Consider the following 14,320-nt stretch of genomic DNA (forward strand, 5'->3'; position numbering starts at 1 on the left):
TTTCCCGGCCACACCTTCTGCCAGTGCTGATTGGACAGTGGGGCCACCCCTGGGCACCCCCCCCCAGTGCCAGCAATGCAGCCCAGACTGCAATGAGGGGGACATCAATCTCTGCCCCCCGCCGGATCACTGCAGGGGCCCCAATGCCTGGCCACATCACCCACCAGAAAAGGTGAACTGACTTAACAAGCTACATCTCGCAGGACTGTTTAAAGTAGGAACATAGGCTTTTAGATGTATGGCGTGAATGTGGCCTTACAGTGCTGTTCAGAATGCAATCCAGAATCCTCTGAGATGTGCAAAGGTTCTTCAGCAAAGAAGTTGTTGTGTAAAGGGATCCCTAAAGACAGAAAGTTTGAAACCACTGCTTTGTAGAATGCTGTAGTATCTTTCATGCTATTATAAAAATGTAAGACATTATTATTATTACATGATATTGTCCCCTTCCAGTGACTATATGTTATTTCTGGGTATCCTGCAGAGAGCAATTGTATCCAAATGAGCCTGATTCCCTCTGGCCATGCAAGGCGACATGCTGAGTTTGTCTCAAATGGAAACTGTTCTGTGCATACATTAGTGGAAGTAGAACAGATAAATGCAGCTGTCTTTCAAATATTCATAGTGGAAATGTTACATGTGTCTAGAGAAGGGGGAGACAAGAGGAGGAAACTGAAGAATGCTAAGGTCCTTTAACTATGAACCAAATGCATTGAGCAGAGATAATAAAAATCCAAAACGGTGCATGATTAATGTCTCTAACACAAGAGAAACAATTCCATTGTGCTGCCCTGCAAGTTCCAACAAATATTCTAAAATAGGAGGACAAGGCCTAAGCATCTGTAGAACCTTAAATTAGTCCCACAGGAGACCTCACAGGGAATTTTTGCTAGTCTTTAGATTCAGACGGCTCTGGTAAGTGTTGAAGCAGGAAATGATGTGGAGACAAACAGCTATAGTCAATGTTTCTTTGCAAATAGTTTGGTCAAGGATGGCCAAATGGTGGTGCTGGGAAACACAGAAGTTGCCTTATACCAAGTCAGATTTTTGATTCATATAGCTCAGTACTGTTAACACCACCTGGCAGCAGGTCTCTGGAGTTTCAGACTGGGGACATTCCCAGCCCTACAGGAAGATGCAAGGGATTGAACCTGGGACCTTCTCCATGCAAAGATATCCACCCTCCCAAGCAATGTGGAGAGCCCAACCCTGAGTTCCTTGTGAAGAAGGGTGTCAGGCTTCAGGGAATCGGCTTCCTCCCCCATGGCAATAGATAAGCAGAACAAAGGAAAATGAGTCTTCTTACCAGTTAGTTTCTTTAATAAACACAGCGAAGGACAAAAGAAAGCATCTAACCAGAATGGTGGTACTCTGAATTAAGGTCATTCCCCCCTCTGTCCCTATTAATCTACGTCACTTGACATCTTGTACACTGAGTTTGTAGCCTCTGTGCTTCCTGTTCTGACACCTTCTGAGCTCTCCAGAACTTTGGGGAAAGGGGGTGGTTACTCTTCAGAGACTGTGAATCTGTTAGCTCTCTCTCTTGTAGTGTTTCTTCTGCTAGCTGTTTCCCCTCCAGCATTTCCCAGCTTCTGCCTTCTGAACTATGCCCCTCTGCAAACCGCTGTTTGAAATCTATACTGTCCTCCCGTTCCTGGGAAGATTCAGGATCAGGGGGAGGGGGGGCTCCCACCATTCTTCCTCAGTGCAGCCCTCCTCAGCACGGTCCCTGACAAAAGGTTGGTCATTAAACCACTCTGAGAACTGTAGCTTTGAAGGGTCTCCTAAACACTCTCAGCAGCCTTAACAAACTACAGCTCTCAGCAGGGGCGTAGCTAGCTGCTCCAGCACCCGGAACGGCAGGGGTGGGGTGAGCCACCCAGGGGGGTGCCATGGCAATCCGCGCATGGGGGCACTGCGGCAATCCACGCACAGGTGTGGCACACCGAGCTGTCCATGTAGTCCGCCTGGTGTACACAAGCCCCACGCTGCCATTTTGGGCAGCGCAAGGCCCCGAGCCACTGCATCAGTCCCAAGAGAGACACGTGGCTCAGGCACGCTGCAGGCCAGGCCCCACGGTAAGTGCTAACTCCTGCGGTGTGCCATTTTGTCACACATCCCTCTCAAGGATGACACCTGGGGCGAACCACACACCCCTTCCTACACCCCTGGCTCTCAGAATTCTTTGGGGGAAGACACAGCTGTTTAAAGTTGTATCGTACTGCTTTAAATGTACGGTGTGAATATGGCCTGAGTGTGCTTTATTGCAGCTTGTGTGGCACTGTCAACACATTTTCATCCTCAGATCAGGTAGGATGTAGAGACCCAAGGAGTAAACCCTCAAATCTAGCCGGATAGCAAATTGGCAGCCAGCGCAAGGCTTTCAACGGACGTGTCACATGTCGTCAATAGCTTTCCCTGGAGAGCAACCATGCAGCAGCATTTTATGTACCTCTTGCCTGTTAGGGTCGATTTTTCTTTTTTCCTTTTGACACACCTCATTCTTTAGAAGTGTGCAGCCAGTTAAAAATATTTATAGTGTGATCACGGGGTGGGGAACATTTATGAGCTCAGAACAAGGGCACTCAGCATACATACTGGCCGCTCGCAGGGCTGGCTGCAGAAGAGCTCCTTGCCTTTCCCTCATCATCTGCCAAATGTTCTGGGATTAAACCTTCCTTCAACGAGTGATCCCCATCTCATAGGTTTTAGTCCATTACTTTAATGGCAGTTATTCATCAGTAATGAACCATGCAGTTAACTTGCTGGAGAGACAGCATGGCTAATTGAAGATGTGGCAAGAGGTTCTTTTAATATTATGATTTTTCCTCCATTTGCTTTCAGTACCTCTGCTCCTCAGCAAAATTCTATCAGTGTTTTAATTACCTTGGAGGACAATAACTTCATAAAGGCACCAGCTTCTTGTCTGAAGTGGTTTGCCTGGAGATAAGATATATTTCAAGTTTCAAGTCTCTTAAGTGAGAACAAGGAAGGCAAAGGCAGTAAATTCTCCTTACCTGCTGATGATACTTTGAGTAGTAAAATTTTAAAGTCTCATATCCACACCGAGCCATGCTGGGTAGGCTCTCTCCAGATTAGCTATCTCTTTTGTTACAGAACAGCCATGCCAAGTAGCTGTGTTAAAGCCACAAAGAAATTATCTGCTCCTCATCTTGCTATACAATGCTTACAAGATCCCTACGCACACATTTTATTTTACAGCCCTCTTAATTTCACCACCAACCCCACTGATCACCTGCTGCTGTTACTGCGGGATCACCATAGTATGCAACAACTTGCTGTCAAACTGTGAGTAATGTAGTTAGACTTATTTTCAAATATGGCTGGTGTTATTTTCATATATTCATATAATGTATATCTGTTAGACATCAGACTGAGGATTACAGCTCTGAGGAGGAATGGTAGGAACCTCCCCCTCTTCCTGCTCTAGACCAGGATTCTGAAGCTGCCCAGCAACAAGTGAGCAGTATGGATTTAGAAACTTGGTTTGCAGAGGGACATAGTTTGGAAAATAACAGCTGGGCAGAGCTGAGTGGGGAAGAGCTAGGAGAAGCAGAACAGGAAGAGAGAGAGATAACCGACTCCCCTTCGCTGGAGAGTGTCCAGCCTATATCTCCAAGGGCAAGGAGAACTGATAAGGTTGCTATGCAGAAGGCTCAATGGTTGCAAGATCAGGTTGCAAGAAGGGGGAAGTGATGGAGATAACTCGAAGGCAAGTAGGAGAGAAGCTTAATTGGGAGCACCTTTATTTCGGGAATGGATGCCTTGCTCTTTTGCTGTGATCATTAAAGACTCTTTAAATGGAAAGGGACTCTTTTCGCTTTGTCCTGCTTATCTATGGCTGGGGGGGGGAGAAGCCAAGCCCCCCCTCCCGGAGCCTGACAATACCTCATATATTATGTATTCTTTTATTTTAAAAAATTCTCTCTGTCTACACCTGTGCAATCAAGGGTCTTGATTTCCAAAATCATTGCTCTGCAAAGTGTACACACTTATACACACTTACTTGAGAGTGAGCCACATTAAACTCAAAGGGACTTTACTGTTCTGAGCAGGCATTCCCAGGATTGCACTGTTAAGGTGCCCTTCCCCAACCCACAATGCTTTCTCATTGAACTGAAGGTTCCCCTTACATGATGTTCTGTCTTCCAGTGTGGTGTAGTGGTTAAGAGCAGTGGACTCGTAATCTGGTGAACTGGGTTCGTGTCCCCGCTCCTTCACATGCAGTTGCTGGGTGACCTTGGGCTAGTCACACTTCTTTGAAGTCTCAGCCTCACTCACCTCACAGAGTGTTTGTAGTGGGGGAGGAAGGGGAAGGAGAACGTTAGCCACTTTGAGACTCCTTCAGGTAGTGATAAAGCGGGATATCAAATCCAAACTCCTCCTTCTCTTCTTCTTCTTCTTCTTCCCATCCACCCAACCTCAGGATGTGCAAACCATATAAAACACAGGTTACCCAAACAAACAAAATAAAAAGAGCAGAGTAGAAAAACAGGAGAAACCAAGAGATATGGGGGCCATCACTCACCATATTCATTTAAAATATGCTCTCCCCAAAGAATCTCCCTTGCCCTCTGTTTATGCTACCCAGTCTCTCTGGAATAGCAGACAGCAAAGCAAGGCACATCAAGTGGTTGACTCAGGCCTTGTTTCTCAACCATTATTGCTATGCTATGAGAAATGGTTTCCTTTTCTTCTTCTTGAAAATGTGCCCCTGGCGTGATAAGAAGGGGGGGGGGAGCAGGAACTTGCCTAATTCAGGCTGACATGTGTCTGTTCTCTTTTCAATTATCATGTCAACTCAGCTCAAGCTAACAAGTCTATGGGAACCTGTTAACCTTCAAAGTTCAGTGGGATCAGATGGGATTTAGAAAGGTCTGTTATATTTATTCACAGAAATCTCTGGACATTCAGCAGCCCTAAGCAGAAGTACCCTCCCATGTGCTGCTTCATTTTGTCTGGATTATTTATATTTCGTATCTGCTTACTACCTTAAGGGTGCGCATTCTGCTTCAGATGAAGCCCAAATACTGAACCAAAGAATGTCATTTTTGGAGATCTTCAAATATCCTCTGAAGTACAGCTGCCTGCTCCCATAGACTATGCTTTGAAAAGCTGTTTTGGATCTGTCTTTTTCTGGCCAGCTGATGCACTTGCGAAACACTCCCCCTCTCCCAAGCTCTCTATGGAAAGCAAAGTACCAGGCAGAGGGAAGGGAGAGGGCCAGTTTGTGACTGGCAAGTACTCACCTAGGAGAAAGGCTTGTGGAATTGTTGGTGGTTGTGTTTTGCTTGTGTGATCTCCTTATTTCAGCCTAGACCAACCCTTTCCTTTCCCTTTCCTAAATGCCAATATTTTGCCTAATTCTTAGTTACTCTTGCTGCTCTCGTTTGATCTGTCTTGAGTGTTAGTTATTTTTAGGTAGGTAATATCCATCCAACACATATTTCCCCTCACCCATGTGCAATTAATTTGTGTTAAATATTTGCAGATCTGCATGTTACTTAGAAAAAGTAATCTGCTTGACTCTGAGTTTTTGTTTTGTGTGTGACTAGATTACACATACACACTATGTTAGTGCGTATCTTATCCAATTGGGCCAAAAGCTAGGAAACCGTAGCTAGTCCCATAATAATAATAATAATAATCACATCTCACATATTAATCATAGAATCATAGAGTTGGAAGAGACCACAAGGGCCATCGAGTCCAACCCCCTGCCAATTAAAGGGTCCTTGTACAAAACCTCTTCACCTATTTTCTGAATTTTGTCAGGCTTTGTGCACTCTAACGTGGTTTCCTTCATGCACTCTAAGGTGGTACCATTTCCTGACAATTTCATCCAAGTCTATCTAAAAATATATATTGGAATGTTATACCTCTTTATTGTTTTTCCAAGTATACCAGTAGTTAATGGGGAGACATTCAAAGATTTGTGAAACTGAAGCAAGGTTCTGCCTTGGATCAGAAGCAAAGTAGGTCTGGTCTGAAGTAGTAAGAAATGAAGCATCCCCTTATCGCAAGCAGCAAAGTGAGTTCCAAAGCAATTCTCCCCTCCCCCCCCCATGTACAACCCTATATAGTATTCTGCACAAGGGGTGCAGGTGGTGCTGTTGTCTAAACCACTGAGCCTCTTGGGCTTGCCAATCGGAAGGTCGACAGTTCGAATCCACTTGACAGTGGTGAGCTCCTGTTGCTCTGTCCCAGCTTTTGCCAACCTAGCAGTTCAAAAGCACACCAGTGCAAGTAGATAAATAGGTACCGCTGCGGTGGGAAGGTAAACGGCGTTTCTGTGCACTCTGGTTTCCATCACAGTGTCCCGTTGCACCAGAAGCAGTTTAGTCATGCTGGCCACATGACCCAGAAAGCTGTCTGTGGACAAATGCCGGCTCCCTCGGCCTGAAAGTGAGATGAACACCACACCACATAGTGGCCTTTGACTGGACTTAACCATCCAGGGGTCCTTTACCCTTTAACTATATTATTCTACACATTGATTTTGTGCGTCAGGCTCTGAGCTGTCACAATCAGAACATATTGCAGAAACTAGCCTACCCCCTGCCCCAAACCATGGCAATAGCTTTGGGCAGTGCTTTTTTTCTGGGGGTACACATACCCCTAAACATTTTGTGAATCTTTGTACTTTTGTCCAGTTACTGTATTTATTTTTCCAGATTTGAACCATGAAATGGTGATTTTCTTGAGTCAAAATGAGAGTACCGCTAAACATTTTTATAGGAAAAAAGCACTGGCTTTGGGAGGGAGCAGGAAAATGGGTGGATAATGCTATAGCTTCAATAACAGAGAGGAAAGCAGAGAAAGAGGAAAAGAATCTACAATCTCCCCAGCCCTCTCATCCATCACTGAAGCAATTTCCTAAATACAGCCTATGACAGAATGGGGGGGACGCTTGGAGTTGAGGGTGTGTGTGCATGTAGTGTGTGAACAATGAGGGAGATGGTAAATTCCCACTTTGGGCCCATGCCTGAAGATAATTTACTGAGATAATTTACGGTGCCATGTAGCAGTTCCTCACAAAAGGTGGACTGACTGTTGCAATCTTTTAAATTTAATCTTAAGTATTCCAGTGCCAATTTTCTTCTGAATAAATTCTGAAGAGGCAATTACGTTTAATATAAGAAATGGGAAAATTATATCTAATGTAAGTAAACTATGTGGGATTCTGTCAGTAAATGTAAGGAGGGAGCTGGCTTTTCTCAAGTGTTCCACTCCTGTTTGTTCCAGGTAGGGCAGGAGTTTTGAGTCCAGTAACATTCCTCTTCTGTGCAGTGGATAACATTGCATCAGAGCATTATGCACTCTGAAGGAGTCTGTATCGAGCCACCTGCTAGCACAGAAATCTCCAGTTCAACTTCGTTTGAAAACTCATCCTGCTCACCCACACCATGAATTTAAAGTGCATGGCTCCCCCCAAAATATCCCCCTCACTTAACAAACTGTAGCTCCCAGAAAATTGGGGAAGGGGAGCCATGTGCATTAAACATGCTTCAGATATATGGTGTAGGTGTGATCATCAAGCACCTATTAGCATTGTCAGCAACCATGCTGCTAATTCCCTTTGTCCTACACTTTGAGATGCTTCAGATGGGAACTTTTCTGTCTACCTGCTCAGCCTGAATGTATGTTAGCACTGAAAGGAGACCATCACACCAAAGAAGCACAAATACTTCAGCAAGAATCCTAGAAGGGGAGGGGATGACTTTGAGAATCTTGGCTCTCCACCATCGCTTTGGCTTGATCTCTCCCCTCACCCCTTTCTTTGCAATTGGCTGCTAGGAATTGGCAGGCGATTATAATGAGAGATGACAAGTCGGCACCGCTCTCCACGGCCTGGAAGTTTTGTGCAAAGCCGTGATTCAGCAGATAAACTTTCTGGCTGGCCATAAAGAGTCAGAGACCATTGTGGAATTTATGAAGCAAGGAAAAGTGGAATCTTTTTAACATGCGTTACTTAATGAAAAGGATCGTTTTTCACTGGTGACCTATGCAGGAAAGAGGCGAGGGAGGGACCACCAGCAGAGATCATTAACATAGCACAGCCCACCATGCCAAACCCCCTTCTCTCTCCCTCCTGCCTGTTTTAGACCCTCTTGACCACAACCAATTTTTATTTATTTATTTTAATTAATAAATGCTTCATTTTCCTTTTCTAAAAAAATCTAAGGGGCAGTGTGTGTTTGTGTGTGTGTGTGTGTGTGTGAGAGAGAGAGAGAGAGAGAGAGAGAGAGAGAGAAATAAAAGTACAACCTAAAACCAATTAAACAGCTGTATAAAAACATATACAGACAGGAGATGGACTAGATGTTCCTTGTGGTCTCTTCCAACTCTACAATTCTATGATTCTGTGAAATACAAGAGGAAATCAGGTGATTCCAATACAGTGGTACCTCGGGTTAAGCACTTAATTCATTCCGAAGGTCCGTTCTTAACCTGAAACTGTTCTTAACCTGAAGCACCACTTTAGCTAATGGGGCCTCCTGCTGCTGCCACGCTGCCGGAGCACGATTTCTGTTCTCATCCTGAAGCAAAGTTCTTAACCTGAAGCACTATTTCTGTGTTAGCGGAGTCTGTAACCTGAAGCGTATGTAACCTGAAGCGTATGTAACCTGAGGTACCACTGTACCAATCTTATGGGCCAAGGAAAGCCTGGGCTTCACATATGACAGCAGAAAATTCCTGTTTTGAAGTCACCACCCTATGGTAGTACGGGCATGAAGGCTACACCACACATTTCCATCTAATTTAACTAGAAAAACAGTACAGTACTGTATGTATGTGAGGACTCTTGCATGAAAACATCATGTAGTCCGGAAAGCTAATATGCCTTCGTTTTCCTTTGCTCAGGTATGCAGTGGCATGAGGCAAAATGGTAGCAGCTACTGGAACTAATGTAGAACACAGCAACTTCAAATGTTTCCTAAACCATATTCAGGAATCAGCAGCTCCTTTTTCAGCAGCATAAGAGAATGGATCATGGGGTGCGCTGAGTTGCCCTGCCCCCGATGTCACATGCTTCTTCCCTGATGTTCACATGTCAAAGGAGGAGGCCTTGGTGTGTATTGCTGTGTGCGTAAAGGCTCTCCTAGTATCTGGAGCCCGGAACAATTTAGATTCCAGATGGAGGGTGGGGAGTTCATTCATACAACTATCCAAGCATACATGGACATTGGGGGACAGAATGAGCTGCTTAGAATGAGCCCATTCTTTAACATATGTCAACATGTTAATGCCCAAATGCAGATTGATGAGATTTCTGAATATTTTAACGAATTGCATATTGTTTTCTGTGGTGGGTGGTTGCATTTTTTCTGCATTAACAGTCCCTCCTTAAAATGGTTATCAGTAGAATTCTTACTCCCCCCCCCCCCATTTAGGCCCTCTAAACTAATTAATCCTTTCAACAGTGACTTGGAATCACAAATCACTCACACCATATGCCTGATTCTAGAAATCATTCACCCACAAAGTTCATATGGCTCAATCTTGGTCGCTCGGCCTCTTTCCTCTTCCAGATACTGTAAGAGGGGACACACTCTCCTGCATATCACAGTCACAAATTTCAAAGGCCTGACACTCTGAATGACTTCCATCTGCTGCATTAAAGAGCTGAGCTGCGGGTCAAGCTGTTTATTGGGCACTAAAATTTAAACAGAAGCAGTTTTGCATGAAAGTGCTTAGATACCCAAATTGTTCAAGAACAAAAGACAGATTTAAAACTTCTCAAGTTTTATTTTTTATTTTCCTAGGGTACTGTTCTCTTTAGGAGAAAACATCATTTATCTTGTCAGGTTGCTGTTGATTCAAGACACACAAGCCAGGTTCATATCTAATGCTCAGCCACAGTTTACATAAATCAAAGTTTCTAAACCAGCAAACCATGGCTTATGGGAATAGTTTGTTTGTGGTTAGTAAGCCATGGTTAGGATGTTGGACAGGGTTCAGATAACCAAGGTAAACCATGGTTCATTAAATCTTGATTTATAAAACATGGTTTAGCTGTGCATTACCTGTGAATCAGGCCACATACAGAGAAGAACTACATATGATGAAAACAGCATGGGTTTGCCAACAAAATTGGCATCTCTGTGTTAAGTTCTCCTCTCTGTAATGTGTAGTGTGTAATGTGTAATGTCTGATATTATTAAATTAAGCATTTCCCTACCTCCACTAGTAACAGCTAATCATATGAAATATGACCCAGAAAACACACAACACAATAGCCTCAGGGCACAGGATCATAGAGTTGGAAATGGACCCTGAGGACCATCTATTCCAACCCCCTGCAATGCAGGAATATGCAGCTGCCCTATATGGGGATCACACCTGCAATCTTGGCATTATCAGCACCAAACACTAACCAACAGAGCTATCCAGGTCTTACTACACATCACAGAAGGAGACAACGTTTTTGGTGGCCGTCCTTGCATGGTGATTGTAGGGCCCAAGACGGTTGATATTAGGGAAGGTGATCTCTTAAGTACTTGGGTCCCAAGGTTTCATACACATGGAATTTGGTCTTGCAGCTCACTAGCAGCCAGTGCAGCACTTTCAAGACTAATGACACATAGTTTCATCAGGCTGCCCCACTCACTAACCAAGCAGTCACATTCTGCCCTAACTGCAGCTTCCAGACAGTCTTCAAGGGCAGCCCCATATAGAATGCATTCCAGTAGTCCAGACAGAGCATCCCTAGAGCATGGACAGCTGAGGCCAGACTGCATACCTAGCCAAACTAAGTAGCCTCTGTCAGGCATCCAAAGGGACTTCATGCTATGTATATTTCAGCCTGTGTGTGGGATTTTACACACTAAATATCCTCTCTCATTAATTGGAGGTGAATATCATAATAGATTTGGACCTGCTTTGTTTTCATGGGGAGAGGGTAAATAATAAGTAAGTTCCCACTGGCAGGAGCATCCCTTGAATAGCATTCTGCTTAAATGATGCTCTGACCATTGGAAGGTGGGTGCAGAATTTCCTTTCCTTCTGCAATCTCTTATGGCCCCTACACATATTCTCTGAAGGGTTGGAGACCCTCCTGAGCAGCATAAGAAGCCATGATGGGACCTGGAAGGAATCAGTGTCTCCTCTTCCCTTCTGTCTGTATGATCTTCTGCTGGATCTCAGTCCTTCCCATGAACAAAAGGAGCCCTTCTGCTTCTGGAAACCTAGTTAGGATACAGCCTAGTTAGGATGACAGAAATCTGCTTAACTTTCATACAGACCAGGCCTAGAAGCCAATTTCTTTATTTAGCTGAATGTAGCATATCCTGGTACATTCATAATGGGCGTGAAAAGGTCTTAACATTTTAATCACAGTTCAGGTTTGTCTATTTTAGTTATGACAAGCTGATCTACTATACTGGGCACGGTTCGCTTTGGAAGTGTTCTTTGATGGATATGCCAGACACCATTAGTTAAGTTCTCATTGGCACTATCTGAGGACCAGTGCTGGGCAGCAGTGGAGTTTGACTGCAGAGGTTTCTAAGCCACAATGAGGGGTGATTCTGGAGGAAGATCTCCTTCTCCACCACAGAACTCCCTTTCCTAGGGCATGGGCAATGCTGTCCCTTTATCAATTTTAATTGCCTCTTTATCAATAAATTGCCAGTTTATCAATATTAATTGCCTCTTATCCTCATCAGTTTGTGATTTTTTAAAAAGTCCTCATGAAAATTCATCAGCATTGTAGAGTGATTCTTAATGTACACATTTGATTATGCAGTTTTGTGTTATATACACCTTTTTGCAATCAATTTCTCCCTAATATAATGCATTTTGTATTTTATTTTCACAAATGCTATGCATATTTATGCACATTTTGCCCTGAGATACGCACTTGTGTAATAATTATTGTTGTTGCTGAAGAACTGCTTTGCAAGAGTCAATGAAGTGCAAATTTCAAAGGCTAGCTGACTTTAAGTTTTGCTCCAGGAAGTCCGAACTAGGTGGACTCACATTAAAATGTGAACTGAAAGGAATTGCTCCCCTATCCAATTACTCTCCGCAGGTAGAAGGAGAGATATACTTTATCCGATGGTCCCTTAGATACACACACATGCCAGAACCCTAGGATTGTAGCCTAAATTGTGCTTTGTTTGCTTTCTTCCAGTATATATTTACCTTTCTGTTGTTAAGCTTCTCTCTGCGGCAGAAAGGAACAAACAATGCAAAAGCAGACACATTCAAAATTCTACCAGAAAACCACATACCCTACAATACCCAAAATTGTATTTAATTATATGCAGTGTTTTTCTCCACATCTTGTTCTAACACACTGTGCTGCTAAGGTGCTTTGCAACAGATGTTGGGTTTCACTCCAGGTGTGTGGTTGCTGCTCAGTGGAGAAGGATGCATTCCATATTCATCATTCCTATCTATCCAGAACCTGTTGCAGAGATCGAGGCAAGTGTGCAGAAGTTTGATCAAAAAACAAACTTAGTTTCTGAGTTGTGTTTCTACCTGTCATACAGCTCTCAAAAATGCAGAGCCTCTGGCAGGAAGAGCAATTTGAAACCCTAAACCAAACACCTTTACAGAGGGCTACTTCCCGGGTGGTGCTGTGGGTTAAACCACAGAGCCTAGGACTTGCCGATCAGAAGGTCGGCGGTTCGAATCCCCGCGACGGGGTGAGCTCCCGTTGCTCAGTCCCTGCTCCTGCCAACCTAGCAGTTCGAAAGCACGTCAAAGTGCAAGTAGATAAATAGGTACCGCCCTGGTGGGAAGGTACACGGCGTTTCCGTGCGCTCTGGTTCGCCAGAAGCAGCTTAGTCATGCTGGCCACATGACCCAGAAGCTGTACGCCGGCTCCCTCGGCCAATAAAGCGAGATGAGCACCGCAACCCCAGAGTCGGTCACGACTGGACCTAATGGTCATGGGTCCCTTTCCCTTTCCCTTACTTCCCATGTAACTTAATTGTGTTAGCATGAATGAATGTGATAAAAATGCCTAATGGCATACTTCATCATGTCTGAATAGTCAAGAGTTTAATCTGATTTGCAAAACTCAAAGACCTCTCGAAACAGGTTGGTATCTTTCATATGTCAGACTTGAGGAAGGCACACTGATGGGCATCAGTCTTGGTAGTATTTCCCAACTTCCCATGCCACATAAAACATGCCATTGACAAATTTCCCTTGCCTTGATTCCAGAAGCGGCCAGTGTGATTGGATGGTGCCGCAGGGCTGGATCAGGGTGACAGTGAGGTCAAGGGTGTGTAGAGTTCAAACCTCACCACTGCCCTGCCCTAACCACACATCATCCAGGCAAGCTTCAGTAACACCAGTCAAAAGAGCTGCTCTGTGGTACCACCCTATCATGCCGGCCACTCCTGCCATTGCGCAAAATGCAAGTAGGAGAAAAAATATTTGAAACAGACATACAACATGTATAGCTAAGCTCCCAATTCATGTTTAACATACAAAGCATGATGGAATTAACCTCTGATGGTAACTTTCAGAGGTTTCTCATACTTAGTTGTTCACAAATCTGCCAAATCTTATTTTACATTCTGAGCTGGAGAGAAACTTCTAAGGGAGATGGTGCTCAATTTGTAACATGCCTGGCCATTTCAAATTGGACAAATTCATATGGAGCTGGGTAATGATGAACTTTGGTGACCTGACCAGACATAAGTGGGGAAAAGTCACATCCAAATGAGCCCTTAGTTAAAGAAGAGAACCCCTTTTGCATGGAGAGGCGGAGTCCCCCAAACCCTGGGTGGTCCCCGAATGGAATAACGACGCAAGACAACATGTTATGGGATTAAAATTGGCCACAACTTTATTATGTTTCAGATGTAGGTAGACCTTGGCTCAAGCACTGGGCATTATCCCTCCCAGTCCCCTGCTGGGGATCTGGGGAACATCAGGGTTATCCAGAGTGTGTGGGAGATGGGCTGGCTCTGGAAAACATATGTTTAAGCAGAGAGAGCCCGCCCCCGTTACGCCGCCATTGCAGAGCAATGACGACCTCTAGGTGTATGGCCAAAGCCTCCCCTCGAAACAACCCCTTTAACGGGGAACCCTGTGATCGCCGCCACAAAGAGGAGGGGGGCCTGGGTCACCGCTACATGCCCACCCCTATTTAGGGAAGATAGACTAAAGGATTCCACCCAAGGCCTGAATCCGCCAAAGTTGTGACGTTTTGCTACGGGAAAGGCAAAACCTGCCATTGCAGGAAAATTCCTTTCTGGCCCTTCAACAGCGACCTTGACGTAGCAGCGCCCACGTACCTGTGGAGAAAAGGTTAACCTGCAAAAGAAGGCTTAACTGAGGGAGG

Source organism: Podarcis filfolensis (assembly GCF_964270895.1).
Source record: "Podarcis filfolensis genome assembly, chromosome: 3".
NCBI lineage: Eukaryota > Metazoa > Chordata > Lepidosauria > Squamata > Lacertidae > Podarcis > Podarcis filfolensis.